The sequence below is a fragment of the Protopterus annectens genome, chromosome 1.part1, assembly GCF_019279795.1.
Source record: "Protopterus annectens isolate FY-2018-M chromosome 1.part1, PAN1.0, whole genome shotgun sequence".
Classification (NCBI taxonomy): Eukaryota; Metazoa; Chordata; order Ceratodontiformes; family Protopteridae; genus Protopterus; species Protopterus annectens.
The window spans coordinates 1,654,008,386-1,654,028,235 of NC_056726.1; positions in this window are offsets into that span (position 1 = coordinate 1,654,008,386).

Sequence of the window (19,850 nt, forward strand, 5' to 3'; positions counted from 1 at the left end):
AAACAAAAAACATCAAGCAAATTCACTGTCAATTACCATTAATTGCCACTGAAATCATTGCAAAAAGGTTACATTTTTGATTATGAAAAGTTAAAAAAATAAAAATAACAGCTTTTAACATGGAGGGCTTTGCCTCCCTCATCCTCTGACATGGGGGCTCCTCACCCTCACCCCTGGAAATTAAATATACTAACTCCAGAGTCACATAAACTTGAAAAAATGTCAAAGTTTTGACTGTTACATAATTTGACAAACTGTACCAATGACAGAAAACACCATTGTTTAACAACCTGATAAAAATACATGCAGATTATGTCTATATCTATCTATCTATCTATCTATCTATCTATCTATCTATCTATCTATCTATCTATCTATCTATCTATCTAGCTATCATTCTGTCAAGCTATATATCTGTCTATATATGGCTATAAGGCACTGTATCGAATGTACAGTATCCTAACATTCTGCATATTGACAGAGCTGAGTAAAGTAATGGCAAGTATTTCTGCAGTGGGGAAAGCCTCCCCAGTGCCCCCCGTAACCCCTGCTAATTTTATATATATATATATATATATATATATATATATATATATATATATATATATATATATATATATATATATATGGATCCCTATCACAACACCGACACGCCACAAACCCGACACTCAAAACAACGACACCAAAACACCGAAAACGCACAAAACCGACAACTCACAAAACCGAACACCATAACACCGACACTCAAAACACCGACACACAAAACGTAAACTACAGATAACACGCAACTATACATGCACTAACCCTAACCCAAACCCTAACCCTAAAGTCCGACACTACCGCACACTTACCCTACCCGCACCCTAACCCTAACTCACTTAACCCGCCACTAAACCTACATTCCATCACTATCACACACTTACCCTACCCGCACCCTAACCCTAACTCACTTAACCCGACACTACAACTAAAGTCCATCACTACCACACACTCACCTTTCCAGCACCCTAACCCTAAATCCTACACTATCTCACACTTACCTGTCCGCTCCCTAACGCTAAATCCCTCACTATCGCACACTTACCTGTCCACTCTCTAACGCTAAATCCCTCACTAGCACACACTTACCTGTCCGCTCCCTGTCACTAAATCCCTCACTAGCACACACTTACCTGTCCGCTCCCTAATGGTAAATCCCTCACTAGCACACACTTACCTGTCCGCTCGTGCTCACATGTTGCCCATTTCGGTGTTTCGGCTGTCGGGATTTCACATTGTCGATCATCTGTCTCGTCGGTCTTCTCGTGTCGGTCTTCTTAGCATCGGTGTTTCGGCGTGTCGATGAAGTCAAGGAGACCCATATATATATATATATATACTAACTCTAAGATTGCACAATTCCTGGGGAAAGGACATATTCCCCTACTTGTCGATTGTTGATCTCACATATCTGTCTACCCCCTGTCTGTTCTGGCATCAACCTACTGTGTGTCGGGCACTAGGCCTTCACTCCAGTGCCTAGATCAGGGGTCTGCAACCTTCACTATCAAAAGAGCCATTTTGGCCCTACTCTTACGAAATAAAATCCATCTGGAGTCACAAAACATATTTGAACTGTAAAATGAAGATAACACAGCGTATTGTTTTGTATATAGTTATACTGTATATAAAAGAACTAAGTTTATAAGAGCAATATTTAAAGTCTGTCCTTATTTGCTTTCCTTTGTTAAGATTTTTATTGGGATTGCTTGATCAGTGTGTGTGTGTGTGTGTGTGTGTGTGTGTGTGTGTGTGTGTGTGTGTGTGTGTGTGTGTGTGTGTGTGTGTGCATGCATGCTCATGTAAATGTGTGTGTGTGTGTGTGTGTGTGTGTGTGTGTGTGTGTGTGTGTGTGTGTGTGTGTGTGTGTGTGTGCATGTGTGCGTGTGCATGTGTGTCACAAAGCGGTTGTATGCATCAAAAGCTATTTCTTTTCATGATTTCACATATTTGCTTGTATTCGGGACATATCACCAGTCTGGAATTTCACAAGGATTTGGGAAGGATGTGGATTATTTTCATAGAACGCATCACAGTTATGAAACATACTGCTACACAACTGTATGACCCAGCAGGCATTAATCATTGCTAATATAGCCCTGCCTGGCAAGATGACATTGAAGCTTGCATTGTGGAAAATTGAAGAGTGAATCCAAGGGAAATATTTATTTATTTATTGGCATTTGTTATTATTTGACAAATATGCTGAATGCTTACTTTTATGGTGAATTCTTCAAATAGCTACATTTTTATCTTTGACTGCCTTAAACACCTGTGCTGCTGTTTTTCCCTTTTAAGTTGTTATTCTAGCGTTATTATTTTTCTGCAGTAAGCTGTTTTGCTATTTCCTGCATGAATCTTAGCAGTTGTACATCATTTGCAGTTTTATATTTGCTGCAGTAATAATATGAGAATGTGCCTGGCATGTTCTAATTGGTAGCAGTGTTCTTTAATAATAATTTTATACCACGACATTTCTTAGACAATTTTCTTATTGAGCCAAAGCCATACCCCGAATGCTTACTGGATAAGAAGGTAAGTCATAATATCATATTGATTATTAGTTTTAACCAGATAAATGTCTTATTTGAAATCCGTGAAACATTCTTTGTATGCATTTAAAACATTTCAGGTAATGATTGTTTTTTCTCAAGTATGATTCAGTTGAACAAGTCTAATGTTGTCTTTTATAGATGAACAGGAACATTGCTGTGCTTAGAAATGACTGTTGAAAATATTCTGCTTGTTCCCTGTCCAATAATTTCTTTGTCCTTTGGATTTTGATGAATATATCTGATTTTTCTGTAGCTAATTCTTTTTCATTTTCTAAAATGGTTCTCCTTTTTATACTCACTGTGATATCTGTAAATATTGCTAATCTTATTCAGTTCTTTGCTTAGTCTTGTTATATCAGGAGCTATAACATTCACTTTCACACAGTGTGACTTACTCCCCGGGATTCATAGGTTCATAGGTTCATAAGTTCATACTAGGCTATCTGCCCGAGGGCATTTACAAGCCTAGCCCATCGTTTTGTGGCTTACGCCACCCCTTTAGTATGGGGAACTATACCCATTATTTTGCTGTGCCTCTGTCGAGCAGTGACACTGAGGTAATCCCTGGGGTATATCTGCGATCTCCCATCCATTGGTCAAGATTTCTCTTGAACAAGGCCAGCGAGGTGCTCAGCCTCACATATACCGGGATTTTGTTCCACAGCATAGGGAGTCTTTGGGTGATGAATCTATCCCTCCAGCACGTCCTATTAATAGCCGTGTCGAGGTTTAAGTCTCCGCCCTTGTGGCTCTGATGGATCTAGATTTTTGAGGTGAAGCATATTCATCAAATCTGGGTTTGACATGGCCTTGTATGTTAGGCAAAGGTCACCTCTGAGCAAGCGGTAAGCGACTGAATAGAGCTGGAGTTCTTTCAGTCGGGCAGCATAGGACAGATTTTTGAGACCCTTTATCCTTTTGGTGAGGAACTTTTGTGGCCTCTCCAGCTGCTGCAAGTGTCGGGTCAGATACATTCCGAATGGGGCATTGTACTCAATCATTGGTCTGATGAGTGATGAGTAGAGGGAGACAATGACCTCCCTTGATCTAGATGAGAATCCCTTCATGATAAGGTGGGCAATGTAGAAGGTCTTCCTAACTACTTTAGCTACATGGGTGTCGAATGACAGACTACTATCAACCTGGGTCCCCAGGTCCCTGATAACTTCTTCTGTGCTCAGTGGATTGCCACCTATTTGGTAGCTAGGGGTAACCTTGTTTTTCGAAGGGTATGACTATGCATTTTTGGCATTTAACTTTAGGCCATGGCTCTGGCACCAGTTATCCATTTCTGTGAGACCCTTCTGAAGGATATCTGTGTCAGATGTGTTTTCTACTATGGCCAGTTTGCAGTCATCTGCATACTTTGTCAGCCATAACCCTCCTGTGTTTGCTTGTACTTCGGAGAAGTAGATTCCAAACAAGAGTGGGCCCAGGACTGAGCCCTGTGGGACACCACTTGTGACAGGCTTTGAGTCTGACATGGCGCCAGCAACTCTGACCCTGTGGGTTCTGTCACTCAGCCAGTTTGCAACCCATCTTGTGATGTATGGGTTAATATTTAAGCTGATGAGTTTTTCAATGATACCCGAGTGGGGTATTGTATCGAAGGCCTTCGCCAGATCGAGGTAGGCTGTATGGACTGCCTTTCCCTTATCAATGGCTTTGGTGACTGTTTCGAAAAAGTCAACCAAGTTTAAAAGGCATGATCTGCCTTTGACAAAGCCAAACTGGGTTGGATCCAAAGTCAGCAAATTCCTATGTCTTTATTTATGAGGTCCATTATGATCCTCTCCATGGCTTTGCAGATAAGGCTTGTCAAGCTAATGGGCGGTAATTTCCAGGGTCGGTGGAGGCACCGCCTTTGTGAAGTGGGACCACAGTTGCAGTGCGCCACTCCCTGGTACGTATCCAGAGGTAAGACTTTGATTAAACAGCTGTCCTAGCTGTGGGTTTAATTCCTCATTGAGTTTGTGGAGCACACAGCCGGGGACACCATCAGGTCCCATGGATGCTGTGTTTTTTGCTTTGGAGAGAGCAGTTCTCACTTGGGCGTTGGAGATGTTTGGGGGGCTGCAATCATTTGGTATAGATATCTCTCCTTTTGGGGGAGGGGAGAAGTTTGCACTGAACCTGTCAGCCAGTATGTTGGCAATGTCCGTAGGATCAGTAATCTTCACATCATTTTGAACTAGTTCTGAGCATATCTGGGAGTTTCCTCCCAGGTTTCTAACATAGCTAAAGAAGGCCTTATGATTGTCTTTTGAGTCTTTAGCTATTTTTCTCTCAAAATTTGCTTTGGATGATTTTATGAGAGCTCTTAGTTTTTTACTTATAGTGATCAAGGGTGTCTTACCTTTTAAGGATTTTGCTCTATCTTGTAGTAGCTTCCTCCTTTTGTTGTAGAGTTTGTTTATGGCTGGGGTCCACCAGACTGGATGCTTCAGTAAGTTTCCATGCGGGAATAGCTTATTCCTGCATGGAAATGACCGTTTAAGAGCAGCAGGGCATAGTTATGAAGGCGCGCTTCCTCTGCTCCTAAACGGACACGGAGCGTGGACGAGTGCAGGGGGTGTGTCTGAGAGCAGAGCTCTCACTATATACATGCCGCTGCACTCAAGAATTGCCGTTTGGCAATTACAATGAGCAAGAATGCTCATAGGGGGTTGTAGGGTTGTCAGCATTTCAAATGCCCAAATTGGGACATTTGTGGTACAGACGTCAGATTTGGCAGGCCGAAACATACACATGGCCAGTACAAAGGATAGAACCTCACGTTTTTTCCTAAATAAAAGCTTATTCTAATAGTATTTTAGTTGCTTATGTCATTTCTTAAAACATGTAGGTATTTCAAATACAGAATAACTGTTTTATGCAACTATTACATAAAATATAAAAAAATAATTCATGTTGCAGGACAAAAAGCACCCACAGCCATTGCAAAGATCAAAGCCCCACTTCCCAGGAAAACCCTACGCTCATAGCAACTGAAACATTCTACAATGTCTGCCAAATGTGCAGATGCATGCAGAAATTCACAACAATAAGTGAAACCTGTCCCTTCCTAGGGAAAGTAACACTACAAATTTTTTTTTATCAAACAAATTAAATTTACCCATAGATGTGCGGGTTTGCCCATTGCTTAACTATGCATACTGTAGCTTAAATAGCGCAAGAAGATAAATAGCAAGATACATTCAGTAAAAGCAGTGCTGCAATAGTGTAGACGTCAGAGTGTTCGCTTTACAAGCAGGCCTTCCTGGTTCAATTCTCACTGTAGTATTTTCCATGTGAAAGCAATTCATGAACATTTTTTTTGCTGTATAATCTACTAAATAACATATATTTGTGAACTGGAGTACTGCATTAAGTGCATATGTGAGGTGTCATTGTAATAATGTGGTAAAATCCACAGATAAACACAAGTGCCCCCATACAGTATATGTACACATGAAGTACACATGAATCAGGTATACTATACAAATATATAATGTGTAATGAATGATACATCCATGCCATACAGCAAATAGTGTAAAAAATGTATAAAGTGTCCAAACCTACCACTTTCCCAAGATCCATGTTTCATTTATTTCTAAATTAGTGCGAGGGTAAGCTGGAGTAAGCACTTTTAAGCAGCAGTAAGTGGGTTTAAGCCTGTTCGCATGGGGGTAAGCAATGTCTACACAGGATAAACAATTTAAAGGCTGAGTATAAGAAAATGTAACCGGAAGTTAGCATTGCTTACCTTCATGCAAACCCATGCAAACCCGCTTACAACTGCTTAAAAGTGCCTTAATCACTCTGTATCCCACAGCCCCTGTTCTGTCCAGCAACAAAATAAACAGCCCTTGCAGGTCTTGAACCCAGAATCCTATAGTCATAGTAGTTAACCAGTAAGCCATCACAGCTGTGCAAACCAAAGGGTAAAAGACTATGAAGAGGGACTGCTGCAGGGGCAGTACCAGGGTTCCCAATATAAAGCGGAAGCCTGGGACCATCTTGCCCGTGACCTCACCAGGGCCATGCATCCCTCAAACTGGTGACCAGGTCAGGCATCACTACTGAAATGGAGGAAGAAGGAGCTCTTGGATCAGTGGATCCAAGAAGCTAGGCAGGGTGATGTCCCAGCAGTGTGTAAGTACTCATTCTACTCCCTGTTTAATAATTGTCAGCTCATGTATATTATGGATAGGTATGGCTAAATATTCCTCTTATATCTCTGACAGTGGCAGGGGAGCTGACTGTGAATCAAGAAGCCCATGCATATAGGCTGCAGAGGCTGCATCATGAGGCAGGTTAGTAATAATCTTGCAAGTACTGTCATAAGAAATAAATCTAAAAGTAGTAGAAAGTTAATTGCCAGTATAAAACCTGTATTGTGTATGGGATGTATTGAATAAACCAGACAATATGGCAGAAGAGTCTCATATAGGTTGTATGCAAATAAAAGGGTAACAGCCTGGCAATAAAGGTCTAACTCCTGGACTGCTTGTGTTTATTCTGGTATCATATGGTAATGTAGTGCCGCATTCTCTTAATAGTACTGTTGTGATAAGCACTGTTACCCACACTGTGCTACATAAATAAAATGTGTAGGAATGTCTGTATACGACTGTTGTAATCACAAGGTCATATTGTACAAATGAGAGAGACTTACACAGAAAACAGTGAAACCCTACACAGCAAAATCCAAATAGCACACTCAACTGAGATGCAAATTGTTGTATTTTTAGCAGAAACAGCCATGGTTCGAATACTGGGAGTTGTAGTAAGCTGTATGCAGAATCATACCCATCAACTGTACAGATTTTATCAGAAAGTTCAGATAATTGGCTTAAATTTCCTGCCTGTCACTCTGTCCCCCTGGCAAATCAGTGAGATGATCCCAGAAGTTTATGCAGCAAATAATGACATACAACTGATTGTCAGACATCATAACTGTCAGAAATATATCTATAAGAACAAACCTGCCACTCTAGCAACTTAATAAAATGCTATGAGAGTAATATGCAAAGTATGTCCCATCTCTACCCCCATGTTGTGAAGCTATGACCAGAGTGTGTGCAGTAACAGAGTGAGACATATGTGCATAATAATAAAGTGGAATCTGATAATATGTGTAGCAGCATCCAGGTAGTGTTTACAAACATTCCCTTCACAAGTCTGTCAGATAAGAAAACTGCGCCTGGAAATCAAAGATTGAAATCCTGGATTGGTACTGTTTATTCTGGTATTGTATGGCATTGTTAGTGTCGCAGTTTCTCTGAATAATAATGTATTACTCATCACTGTCACGCACACTGTGCTACATAAAACTGTCCAGGAATCCCTGTATAAGACTGTTGTAATTACAAGGTCAGATTGTAAGACCACGGGAGAGTTACAGACAGAAATCAGTGAAGAGATGCACATCATATCTAAATAGCACACTCAACTGTGATGAACACTGTTTTATTTTTAGCAGACACAGCCATGGTTTGAATCCTGGGAGTGGTAGTAAGCTGTATGCAGAATCATACCCCTCAACTGTACAGATTTGTTCAGTATATCCAGATAATTGGCTCATATCCACTGCCTGTTACCCTGTCCCCCTGGCAAATCACTGTGATGATCTCTGAAATTTAGGCAGCTTTTAATGACATACAACTGACTGTCAGAAACCTGGCATTGTAGCACCTCACCAAATGTTTATGAGGGCAATTGTCAAAATATGTCCCAGTTCCACCTGCATGTTGTCAAGCCTTGACCAGAGTGTGTGCAATAAGAGAGGTATGTGCGTAACATCAACCTGGAATCTGGTAATATGCATAGAAACAGTAATGTAGTGTTAACAAACAATACCTCCACTGGTATACTGCAGGTAAAACACAGTTCATGCATATAGTTGTCTGCAAGCATACCATTGTCCAAACTAAGGCCATAGGGTAGTGTAATAATACCTGTAAGGTACAGATTACAGCAGTGACTAAGAATGTGGTGAGAACTACAGGGATATACAAGTTAATTGACATCTCTCTCTCCCCCCACCATATCTGCAGCAATAATCTAAATACACAATTTAATGGGTATGTGTACCATTAAATCTACTGTTTGGACATATGCCCTATTGTTTGATAAATACTGAAATGTGTTTCTATGCATATGCCATGTTGAAATATTCCCACATTGGTGGCATGATGCCATCAATGTAACCTGCATGCTGTTGTAATGGCTACTGTGGTTCCATATATGCATGTGTTCTGTTTGCTATGCAACTGTTCCGTATCTAATTTTTTGGGTTAATGGTAATATCTATGCATGCTTTTATACCAAATCCTGGAATGCGATGACTATTACTAACCCACATATGTTTTAAAATTGAAACACCATAGCATGTTTGGGAAGGCTGGTCCCAGCGGACCTACCTCATCTGACCATGGCACTGGGCATCAGCATGTCTGGGGCCCAGCCCGGGTCCTCCTCATCTGCTGGTCCTGCTCCACCTTCAGGTGGAACTGCCTCAGGAGGTGGGGCTTGCCCCCTTGGGAACGGATGCGGACAGGAAACTGTCACCCTTCATCAGGTCCAGGGTCTGGTGCGTAGAGTGCTCCGCAGGGAGTTCTGAGATCAGCTACACCAGATTGAGGACCTCATGGCACATGTAGAGTGTCAGCCTGCCCCTCCTACCCAGCCCAGAGCACAGCCACCTTTGGGGCTGTGAATGTGCAGTGGTGATTGCCCGTGGATGTGGATCTCAGTCTCACTGTTTCCATTTGGGGGCTTATGGGCTTCCAACTTCCAAACACCCCTCCCCATCCAAGGTGTTTACCCCCCATATGTGTCATATACCACCCCTGTATGCTGTCTTGTCCGTCTTGTCTGTCATCCTACCCAAACTACCTCCCCAAATATAACTACTATCCTTCCCCAACATCTCACGCTCACCTTAAAAAAAAGGGGGGCACTCTGTTCCCCAAAAAAAATCTCACTCCATACATAGCTGTTAATTTTGCACACGTGCCCACTGGACACATGTAATCTGGTCTAATTGGCTTTGCAACATATTATTGTTGTCCTCACCCCTCTCTCAGGGGTTTGAGTGTCCAAATCTACATCCAAATCAGTGTATATGCACAGCTGTTGCTGTAGAAGAAATGGGCTGTGCCCCTTTTTCACCACTTTCCTATCACCCCTTTTTCTTTTCTTTTAAAGAAATTAGCGTGGGGGTAAGTGGGAGTAAGCACTTTTAAGCAGAAGTAAGTGGGTTTAAACCTGTTTGCATGGGGGTAAGCAATGCCTACTCAGGATAAACAATTTTGAAGCTAACTCTGTGTAAGCAAATTTAACCGGAAATTAGAATTGCTTACGGTGGCGCAAAACCACGTAAACCCACTTACAACTGCTTAAAACTGCCTTAATCACTCTGTATCCAACAGCCCTTGTTTTGCCCAGTAACAAAATAAACAGCCTTTGCAAGTCTCGAACCCAGGATCCTGCACACCATATGCAAAGTGATTTACCACTAAGCCATATCAGATGCAAATAGCTGTGATGTTTTCTTAAACATATCATCCAGCACAGTCATTCAACAGTAGAGGAAATGTTTTTATATATGTATATGTATATGTATATATATATATATATATATATATATATATATATATATATATGTATGTCTATGTATATATATATAGCAATATATATATGTAAACATATATTTATTTATATGGTTCATAGGTTCATAGGTAGGTACTAGGCTATCTGCCCGAAGGCATTTATAAGCCTAGTCAAAATGTGTTGGCTTTCGCCGCCCGCTTAGATTAGTTCCCTGTGCCTCTGTCCAGCAGAAACATTGAAGTGATCCCTGGGGTAAACTTGCTGTTTACCATCCACTCGTCAAGGTTTCTCTTGAAGAGGGTTAGTGAGGAACTCTACCTAATGTCGATTGGAACCTTGTTCCAGAGCATGGAAAGTCTCTGGTACAAGAATCTTTCCCTCCTGCATGTCCTATTTATTGTTGTGGTGAGGTTTAGATCCCTGCAGCGTGTGGCTCGAGGGGATATGGTTTTCTTTAGGTGGAGCATGTCCATCACTTCTGGGTTGGACATGCCCTTATATGTCAGGCAGAGATCACCTCTAAGTAGGCAGTATGCAACCGAGTACAGCTGGAATTTCTTCTGTCGAGCTGCATGGGGCATCTGCTTGAAGCCAGTGATCCTCTTGGTGAGGTACTTATGTGGTCTTTCCAGTTGTTGCAGGCATTTTGTAAGGTAAATCCCGAATGGAGCATTGTACTCTATGATGGGTCTGATGAGTGATGCGTAGAGGGGCCCAATGACCTCTTTCGATCTGGATGCAAACCTTTTTGTGATTAGGTAGGCCACATAGAAGGATTTTCTAATCACTTTGGCAATGTGATTATCAAAGGAGAGGTTACTATCTACTTGAGTCCCCAGATCCCTTATTAAGTCTACTGTATTTAGGGGGATATCACCTATGTGGTAGTTTGTGGGTACTTTGTTTTTTTCCAAAGGGGATGACTATGCACTTTTTGACATTTAGCTTGAGGCCATGGTTTTGACACCAGGTATCTGTCTCAGTGAGACCCTTTTGGAGGATGTCTGTGTCAGCCAGAACATCAAATAAAGCCCCTAGTTTGCAGTCATCTGTGAACTTGGTCAGCCATAGTTCTCCTGTCCTTGCTTGTACCTCAGAGAAGTATATGCTAAACAGGAGGGGTCCTAGGACTGAGCCCTGGGGAACACCACCTGTAACCGATTTAGAGTCAGACCTAGCTCACACAACTCTTACCATGTCGGTTCTGTCCGTGAGCCAGTTGGCAACCCATCTCGTGAAGTAGGGGTTTAAGTTCAGGTTGGTGAGCTTGTCAGGCCTTTGCAAGGTCTAGGTAGGCTGTGTGGACCACCTTTCCCTCATCTATAGCCTTGGTAACTGTCTCAAAGAAGTCTATATATATATATATATATATATATATATATATATATATATATATATATATATATATATATATAGATAGATAGATAAGAAAACACAACAAATACATATATGACCAACGGCACCATTAATGGGGGTGAGGGGGCTCAATTTGAGTAACTCTTGTAATTATTGATATCATCCCCTCCTCCACAGCCAAACAGATCTGTACAATACCAGCACTTGCAAGTCTCATACCCAAGACCCTACACAAAATAGCCACAAGAAGTTAACAGTAATCTATCCCACCTGCACGATGTCAGGATGTTATCAATAAGATATCATACAGAACAGTCTGTCTACCATAGGGAATTTACATTGTGGAAGCAATAAACATTCCAGTGATACATACACACACACACACACACACACACACACAGACACACACACACACACACATATATATATATATATATATATATATATATATATATATATATATATATATACACATATATATATATATATATATATATATATATATATATATATATATATATATATATATATATATATATATACATATTTGTATATACACATACACACACATATACATATATTACTACGTATAGATATGTATAGGAAGATGCATATTTAGAGGTTGCATAGCATATTGAACAGCCAGTATTCCTACAGTTGCCACCTTTTAAAATGGACAGTGTTTGATTCTCTTATACAAAAGACAATTATTGCATGAAACATATACCTTTAGAGAAGTCAAAGGATATGACACCACACACAGGTTTGCATACATAAGAAATGTTTATTGGTGTACTACTTCAGGTGTATATGACATGTCATATGGCTGTTAGGTGTTTGAAATACATACTAAATGAGTAATGCAACTCTCAAGCAAAACATTTTATACAGTAATCTGAAAGCATAACATATGTTGCTGTCCAGGCCAAGGCCTTCAAGTAGTATGTGAAGAAACACTGGCCCAGAAGATAAGAATCAATCAACAGTAAGTAATGCAGATGTAGTTCAGCAGCCTCCAATTACACTCTGTACAGCCACCCCTCAACAATACCCATGAATCACATATCTCACAAAATCAGTGTGCCTCACAGTCACAGCCCTTAAGGCCAAACAACATATCAAATACACTTGTTATAGGGGACTCTATTGTCTGGCACACTGACGTCCTGCTCACCAGACTGAACAAGAAGAAGGTCACCGCAAGCTGCCTGTTGGGTGCCAGGATCCGCCACATAATGCAAGCACTCAGGTCTCTCCAAAGCAAGTACAAGTATGACTCCGTCATTGTCCATGCTGGTGTGAATGACTTGAGACGTACCTCCCTGCACTACATGAAAAGAGACATAGAGGAGCTCTCTGATCATGTAGCCCAGGCTGGTATGACCCTGACCTTGAGTAGCATCTTGCCCTCACCAAGAATTATGCCACAGTATAAAGAAAAAAATGATCAGTTTCAACAATTGGCTAAAGTATTGGTGTCATTCAAAGAGGATCCAGTGTCTGTCAGCCTGGGATGACATGCTCGACAAGCCACATTGCTTCGCTTGGGACGGCTTGCACCTGTCACCCTTAGGCTTTCGTATACTGGCCAAGGCTCTTGCCACCCCCATAGTGCCTTTTTTAGGCAAGGCTCAAAGGACAAACCCACCTCCATAGACAACCCAAGGATAAAAAAACTAAAGGTAATGCTACTCAATGCCAGAAGTCTTAACCTCAAGATGCCCGCACTCGAGGCTCTCCTCAGTATGGAGAAAATCAATGTCTGTGCAGTAACAGAAACCTGGTTCAAGTCTCCCGAGAGCACCCCAACACTACCAGGTTATAACTCATACCATGCATTTTGGCCCCAAAACTCTGACCGAAGCACAAAAGGAGGGGGAGTATCTATATTCATCAAAGATACCTGCACCTCCAGGTTAGTGGCACTGCACAAAGCATCAGAAACCATCCATGTGCAACTAACAGTGGGCAAAACTGCCTTTAGTTTGTAGCCTGCTGCAGAACACCCTCCCTATAACAGGAACCCCACCTGGCATTCCTGAGAACACTGGAGAATATGAAGGTCTCTCCAAACACTATGTTATTGGGTGACTTCAACTACCCAAACATTGACTGGGAAAACTACTCAAGCCCAAACGCCCTCGCCCAACGGTTCCTTGAATTTATAAACTCTAACATGATGGAACAACTGGTCACCACTCCCACAACAGGGAACAACATATTGGACATGGTCATCACTAACATGGGGACTCTATATTCCACACCAGAGGTAAACACCTCATTGGTAAGATCAGACCATAAACAAATTTCCCTGGACATCCATATCCCGTCCCCACCCCCAGCCAAGGAAATCACGGTAAAGAATTTCTCAAAAGCCAACTTTGCACTTCTCAAGACTAAGGTGGAATCCTTCAAAGCCCCCGGGCCAGAAGATAATACAGCCCAATCTGCAGAATCCTTTACAAATGCATTCTATGAGCACCTGCAGGAATGCATGGATCGTGCTATCCCAAATAAAACCAAGAATCACTCCTCCAAAAACAGGAGACCTGTCTGGTGGACCCCGGCCATAAATAAGCTATACAACAGAAGGAGGAAGCTACTACATGACAGAGCAAAATCCCAAAAAGGGAAGGCATCTCTGATCAGTATTAGCAAGAAACTTCGATCCCTCATAAAATCATCAAATGCCAGTTTCGAAAGAAAAATTGCCCTAGACACTAAAGATAATCACAAGGCCTTCTTTAGTTATGTCAGGAATATGGGTGGAAACTCCCAGATATGCTCTGAATTGTTGCATAACGGTACAAAATATACCGAACCTGCAGACATAGCCAACATCCTGGCAGACAGATTCAGTGCAAACTTCTCCCCCCCTTCCCCCCAAAGGAGCAAATGCCTATTCCAACTGAATGTAACCTCCCTGACATCACAGATGTACAGGTGAAAGCTGCCCTCTCCAAAGCAAAAAACACAGCATCTATGGGACCGGACGGTGTCCCAGGCTGTGTCTTACACGAGCTCCAAGAAGAACTTAACCCTCACATTATGTCACTGTTCAAATTTAGCCTTACTACAGGTTATGTACCCAAAGAAGGGCGTACAGCTACAATGGTTCCACTCCACAAAAGTGGTGCCACAACGGACCCCGGGAACTATCGCCTCATAAGCCTGATTATTCTGGTCTGTAAAGCTATGGAGCGTATTATCATGGAACTCATAAACAAAGACATTGGGAGCCTCCAGACACTGGACCCTACCCAATTCGGCTTTGTTAAGGGCAGATCTTGCCTCTTAAACCTAGTTGATTTTTTTGAAACAGTTACCAAAGCCATAGATGAGGGCAAAGTAGTCCACACAGCCTACCTGGACCTTTCAAAAGCCTTCGACACAATACCCCACTCAGGCATCATAAATAAGCTTACCAGCTTAAACATCAACCCCTATATTACAAGATGGGTTGCAAACTGGCTCAAGGATAGAACCCACATGGTCAGAATCACAGGTGCCATGTCCGAATCCAAACCAGTTACAAGTGGCGTCCCACACGGCTTAGTTCTGGGACCTCTCTTGTTCAGAATATACTTCTCTGAAGTTCAGGCTAACATGGGGGGATTATGGCTGACAAAGTTCGCAGATGACTGCAAACTGGGGGCCATAATCGAATCTCCAGCCGACACAAGCATCCTCCAAAAGGGTCTCACAGAGACAGATGCTTGGTGCCAGAGCCACGGCCTCAAGCTAAATGCTAAAAAGTGCATAGTCATCCCCTTTGGGAAAAACAAGGTGCCCACAAATTACCACATAGGTGGTAATCCATTAAGTACAGACGAAGTAATTAGAGATTTGGGGATCAACGTAGATAGTAATCTCTCCTTTGATAATCACGTTGCCAAAGTGGTTAGATAGACCTTCTATATAGCCCACCGTATCACGAAAGGGTTCGCATCTAGATCAAGAGAGGTCATTGCGCCCCTCTACTCGTCACTCATCAGGCCCATAATTGAATACAATGCCCCTTTTGGGATGTACCTTACCCGAAACCTGCAGCAACTGGAGAGACCTCAAAAGTACCTCACCAAGAGGATCATGGGCTACAAACAGATGTCTTATGCAGCTCAACTAAAGAAACTCCAGCTCTACTCAGTTGCTTACCTCTTACTCAGAGGTGATCTATGCCTGACGTACAAAGCCATGTCAAACCCAGAATTAATGGACATGCTCCACCTCAAAAAATCCAAGTCCCTTAGAGCTACACGATCCAGGGATTTAAACCTCAGCACAAAAATAAATAGGACATGCTGGAGGGACAGATTCATTTCACAGAGGCTCCCCTCACTCTGGAATAGACTCCCAATTCATGTTAGACATAGCCCCTCGCTGACCCTCTTCAAGCGAAATCTGGACGCGTGGATGGGAAATCACAAATTCACCCCTGGGATCTCTTCTGTGTCCCTGCTAGACAGAGGCACACTAAACTAATCTTAAAGGGTACCTTCTGTGACCTGCTTTACAGAGGCACAGTAGGCTAATCTAATAGGGAGGCGGAAGGCAAATACACTCTGGCTAGGCTTATAAATGCCCTAGGGCAGATAGCCTAGTATCTACCTATGAACCTATGAACCTATGAACCTGTAGAGGGAAAAGAATGAAGTTGTCACAATGAAGATGCATCTGTTACATATCAATGCTTAACTTAAAACATCACTAACACACCGACAAACAGAACAGTCTGTAAGACAGTAACCATTAGCCCACCAATGTTCCAAAGGTGAAATGTATGAAAATGTACAGCCATATACCTTAAGGTGTCTTACTACTGATAGCCTTCACATGTTGTAACAGCCTAGGTTATATATGGTGCATACCCCTCCCTCATAGAATGACTTACAAGGGCATATAACAGTGTTACATACACTGACCGCTGGACTGTACAAGGACATATGTTTTGTCTGGCTGTAGCCCACATATATATGGACCCTATCCCACAATATGTGTGGGGAACACAACATCACAGGAATGATGGCAGGAATGGCAGCACGACATAATCATATGCCACTACTTAACAACCTCTTACTGCATGACATATGGACAAAGCCTGGTATTTAGATGGAGGACAGAGGCTGGAACACAGATCCATATTTGCAATATTGTTGTTATACATTGAGAAAGGTGCTGGTGTTACAGGATTGTTGCAGCATACCCTTATTCAGAAAAATGAAGTCAGAAACACAAATGGATGCAGCTATGTAACAATAGCACTCAACAGACAGAATACCAGTGATATATCTGAGACAGGACCTGTGTGGTGGGCAGACAAAACATAACAGCCAATCCTCTGGCCATCATGTGGATAGGCCCACAGTTGAGAGATATGCAGACAGACTGCATTCCATGCTAAACTGGTATGTACACATAAACCCTGTAACACTAGCAGTATGCAATGTTTATAACAACACTCCTCACACTGTCTGTAGGTCTGGAACCTTATACAAATATGTATTTGGCCTGTGTCTGCAAGTCCTCTTGTAAGAGATGTGGCTACCTGCTGTTTGTAACACTGCTGCCCACACACAGGAAGGATGTACTCCATACAGGAAAGGTAAAGTGACAATGCCCACATGATTTATTAATTTATAGTAGTGGGTTGTCATGACAGTGGTAATTGGAAGTACTACACAGCATGCTGCATGCAGGTAGCAAGTGGTGGACCCTGATTGGTGCAGATGCCATCACCTTATCATGTGCATCACCTATAAAATCTATGCTGCAATCTATTCAAAGCAGCTCAATCCATGTAATAGAGAGAGACAGAGAGAGAGAAACAAACAAAGTTTTAAATTGCTAATTTTGTAGAGTTTTAATTGCATTTACTGTTTAGGGCTACACATTTAAGTGCATTAACCTTTTATGTGTATATTTACTGTATTATTGCATTGTTTAGCCTGTTTAACCAAAACAAAACACAAAAAGCAAAAAAATACTATCTTGTTTGCTCATTTCCTGCCTTTCCTAGCTAGTATAGTCCTGATCCCAGGGTTTGCTGGTTTCAGGACTTTATTTTCTGTGTTCAGAACTATCCAGACCTTCGTGTGGTAGAGGAAAGTCCTACTCCTTACCAGTGGGAGTGGTGAGCATTATACTGCCTATCTAACACTAGAAGAGTGGTTTCCAGCTCTGAAATTGTAATTTTATTAGCCATTTTGGGCTGATTTCTATCCCTTTCAACTTTCTGGCTTAAAAACACGTGTGTTTGCACATTTGTCACATCATGCAGTACTGCTGGGCTACAGTTAAACTATTCCATGTGCCAGAAAGTATGCTCTTCAGATTTTCTCTTATAACTAGCTGCTTTCTCAGTAGCAGCACTAGAATCTGAACCTCTGTATTTAGCATTTGATCTATAACCTGCTGGAAAGCACTAGGAAGCCTTAAACTGATAAAAGCACTCAGCTCTCATTGTTAATAAGGAGAAATTAATTGTAGGCACTAAACAGCCTATAATTGCAAAGTACATTGCAAAGGTAAGGGAAAACAGCTCTTGTACTTTACAAAAAAAAAACACCTAAACAGGCATTTCCAAGGGTCAGCTACCGGTGATTTCTCCTGTCCACCTGGTGAATCTGGGCATACTGGGGCAATGCAGCAACTGTCTCATGTACACAGACAACCCTCTCTTTCTACCAACCAACACTACAACCTGTGAGAGTTGCACTTACATAGCCAAACTGGAAGCAAAGCTCTCTACACCCAAGATTGTGGTGAAAAGTCAAGCGGAATAGGTTAACACCTGCCCTACACCTCAAGCAACAAATAGCCCTTCAAAACCCACACCATCAGCACCCACACATAGCAACACTAACCCCACATATGCGGATGCCCTTAACATTAACCTGCCCAAGCAACAAGGACTTCCGAAGCTGAAATGCAAACAAACACCAGTCACAACTAAAGTGACACATAGCTCACAACATCAGTGTACCACCCGACACCAGCCCCTAAGGCAAGACAACGTACCCAACACTTTAGTCATAGGTGACTCTATAGTCAGGCGCACTAATATCCCACTCACCAGGCTGAGCAAGGAGAAAATTACAGTCAGCTGCCTGTCGGGTGCCAGGATCCACCACATAACGCATGCACTGAAGTCACTCCACAACAAGTACAAATACAACTCTGTCATTGTCCATGTTGGAGTGAATGACTTCAGACATACCTCCCTGGACTACATGAAAAGAGGCATGGAAGAGCTCTTGGATCATGCTGCCCAGGCAGGTATGACCCTAGCCCTGTGGAGCATCCTGCCTTCACCCAGAATTATACCACAGTATGAGGACAAAATTATTGAATTCAACAAATGATTAAGCTTCTGGTGTCATTCAAAGGGGATCCAGTATCTGTCTGCCTGGGATGACATAATCGACAAACCACGATGCTTTGACAGAGATGGTCTGCACCTGTCACCCCTGGGATTCTGGTTACTGGCTAAAGCTCTTGCCACCCCTATAGTGCCTTGTTTAGGCAAGGTTCAAAGGACAAAACCCCCACTGTAACAGATATAAACATGCAAAATCTAAAGGTAATGCTACTAAATGCTAGAAGTCTACACCTCAAAATGCACTCTCTTGAGGCACTCCTAAAAATGGAGAACATCGATATCTGTGCAGTAACTGAGACATGGTTCAAGACTCCAGAGAACACCCCTGCAATACTAGGCTACAACTCTTACCACGTCCATATTCATTTTAATTGCAGTCTTGTTTTTTTAATTCCTGAATAATTTTAAACCTAATTATTAATATTATGTTTAGCATTCAATTAGTTTTTAGAGAAGGACACATTATAAATGTAGGTTCATGATTTTATATGCTATATATATTCAGAGGCGTTCTTAATAGCAACCTTACACTTTAAGTGCTTGATTCACTAGAAGCGTAGTCATTATTATGTGCAATTTCTCTTATTTGGTTGTTAATGATTTTAATTATTTGATTGATTAATTATGTGAGCTGAACACTGTATATAAGGATCTTATCAATTCAAAATGTTAGATCTGAAGAAGCGTGCAGGTGGCACGTGAAAGCGCTCATCTTTGCTCATCATTTTATGGTTTAATAAAAGTTTGTGCAATCCAGTCTTGACTCCTATTTGCTTCGTGGAGGATTCAGCAGTTTATTTTCACCCACGTCCATATTCACCAAGGATATTCACACCTCCAGGCTAGTTGCCCAACACAATGCATCTGAAATTCTCCAGGTGCAACTAACACTAGGTAAGACTGCAATCCAAACTGTAGCTTGCTAC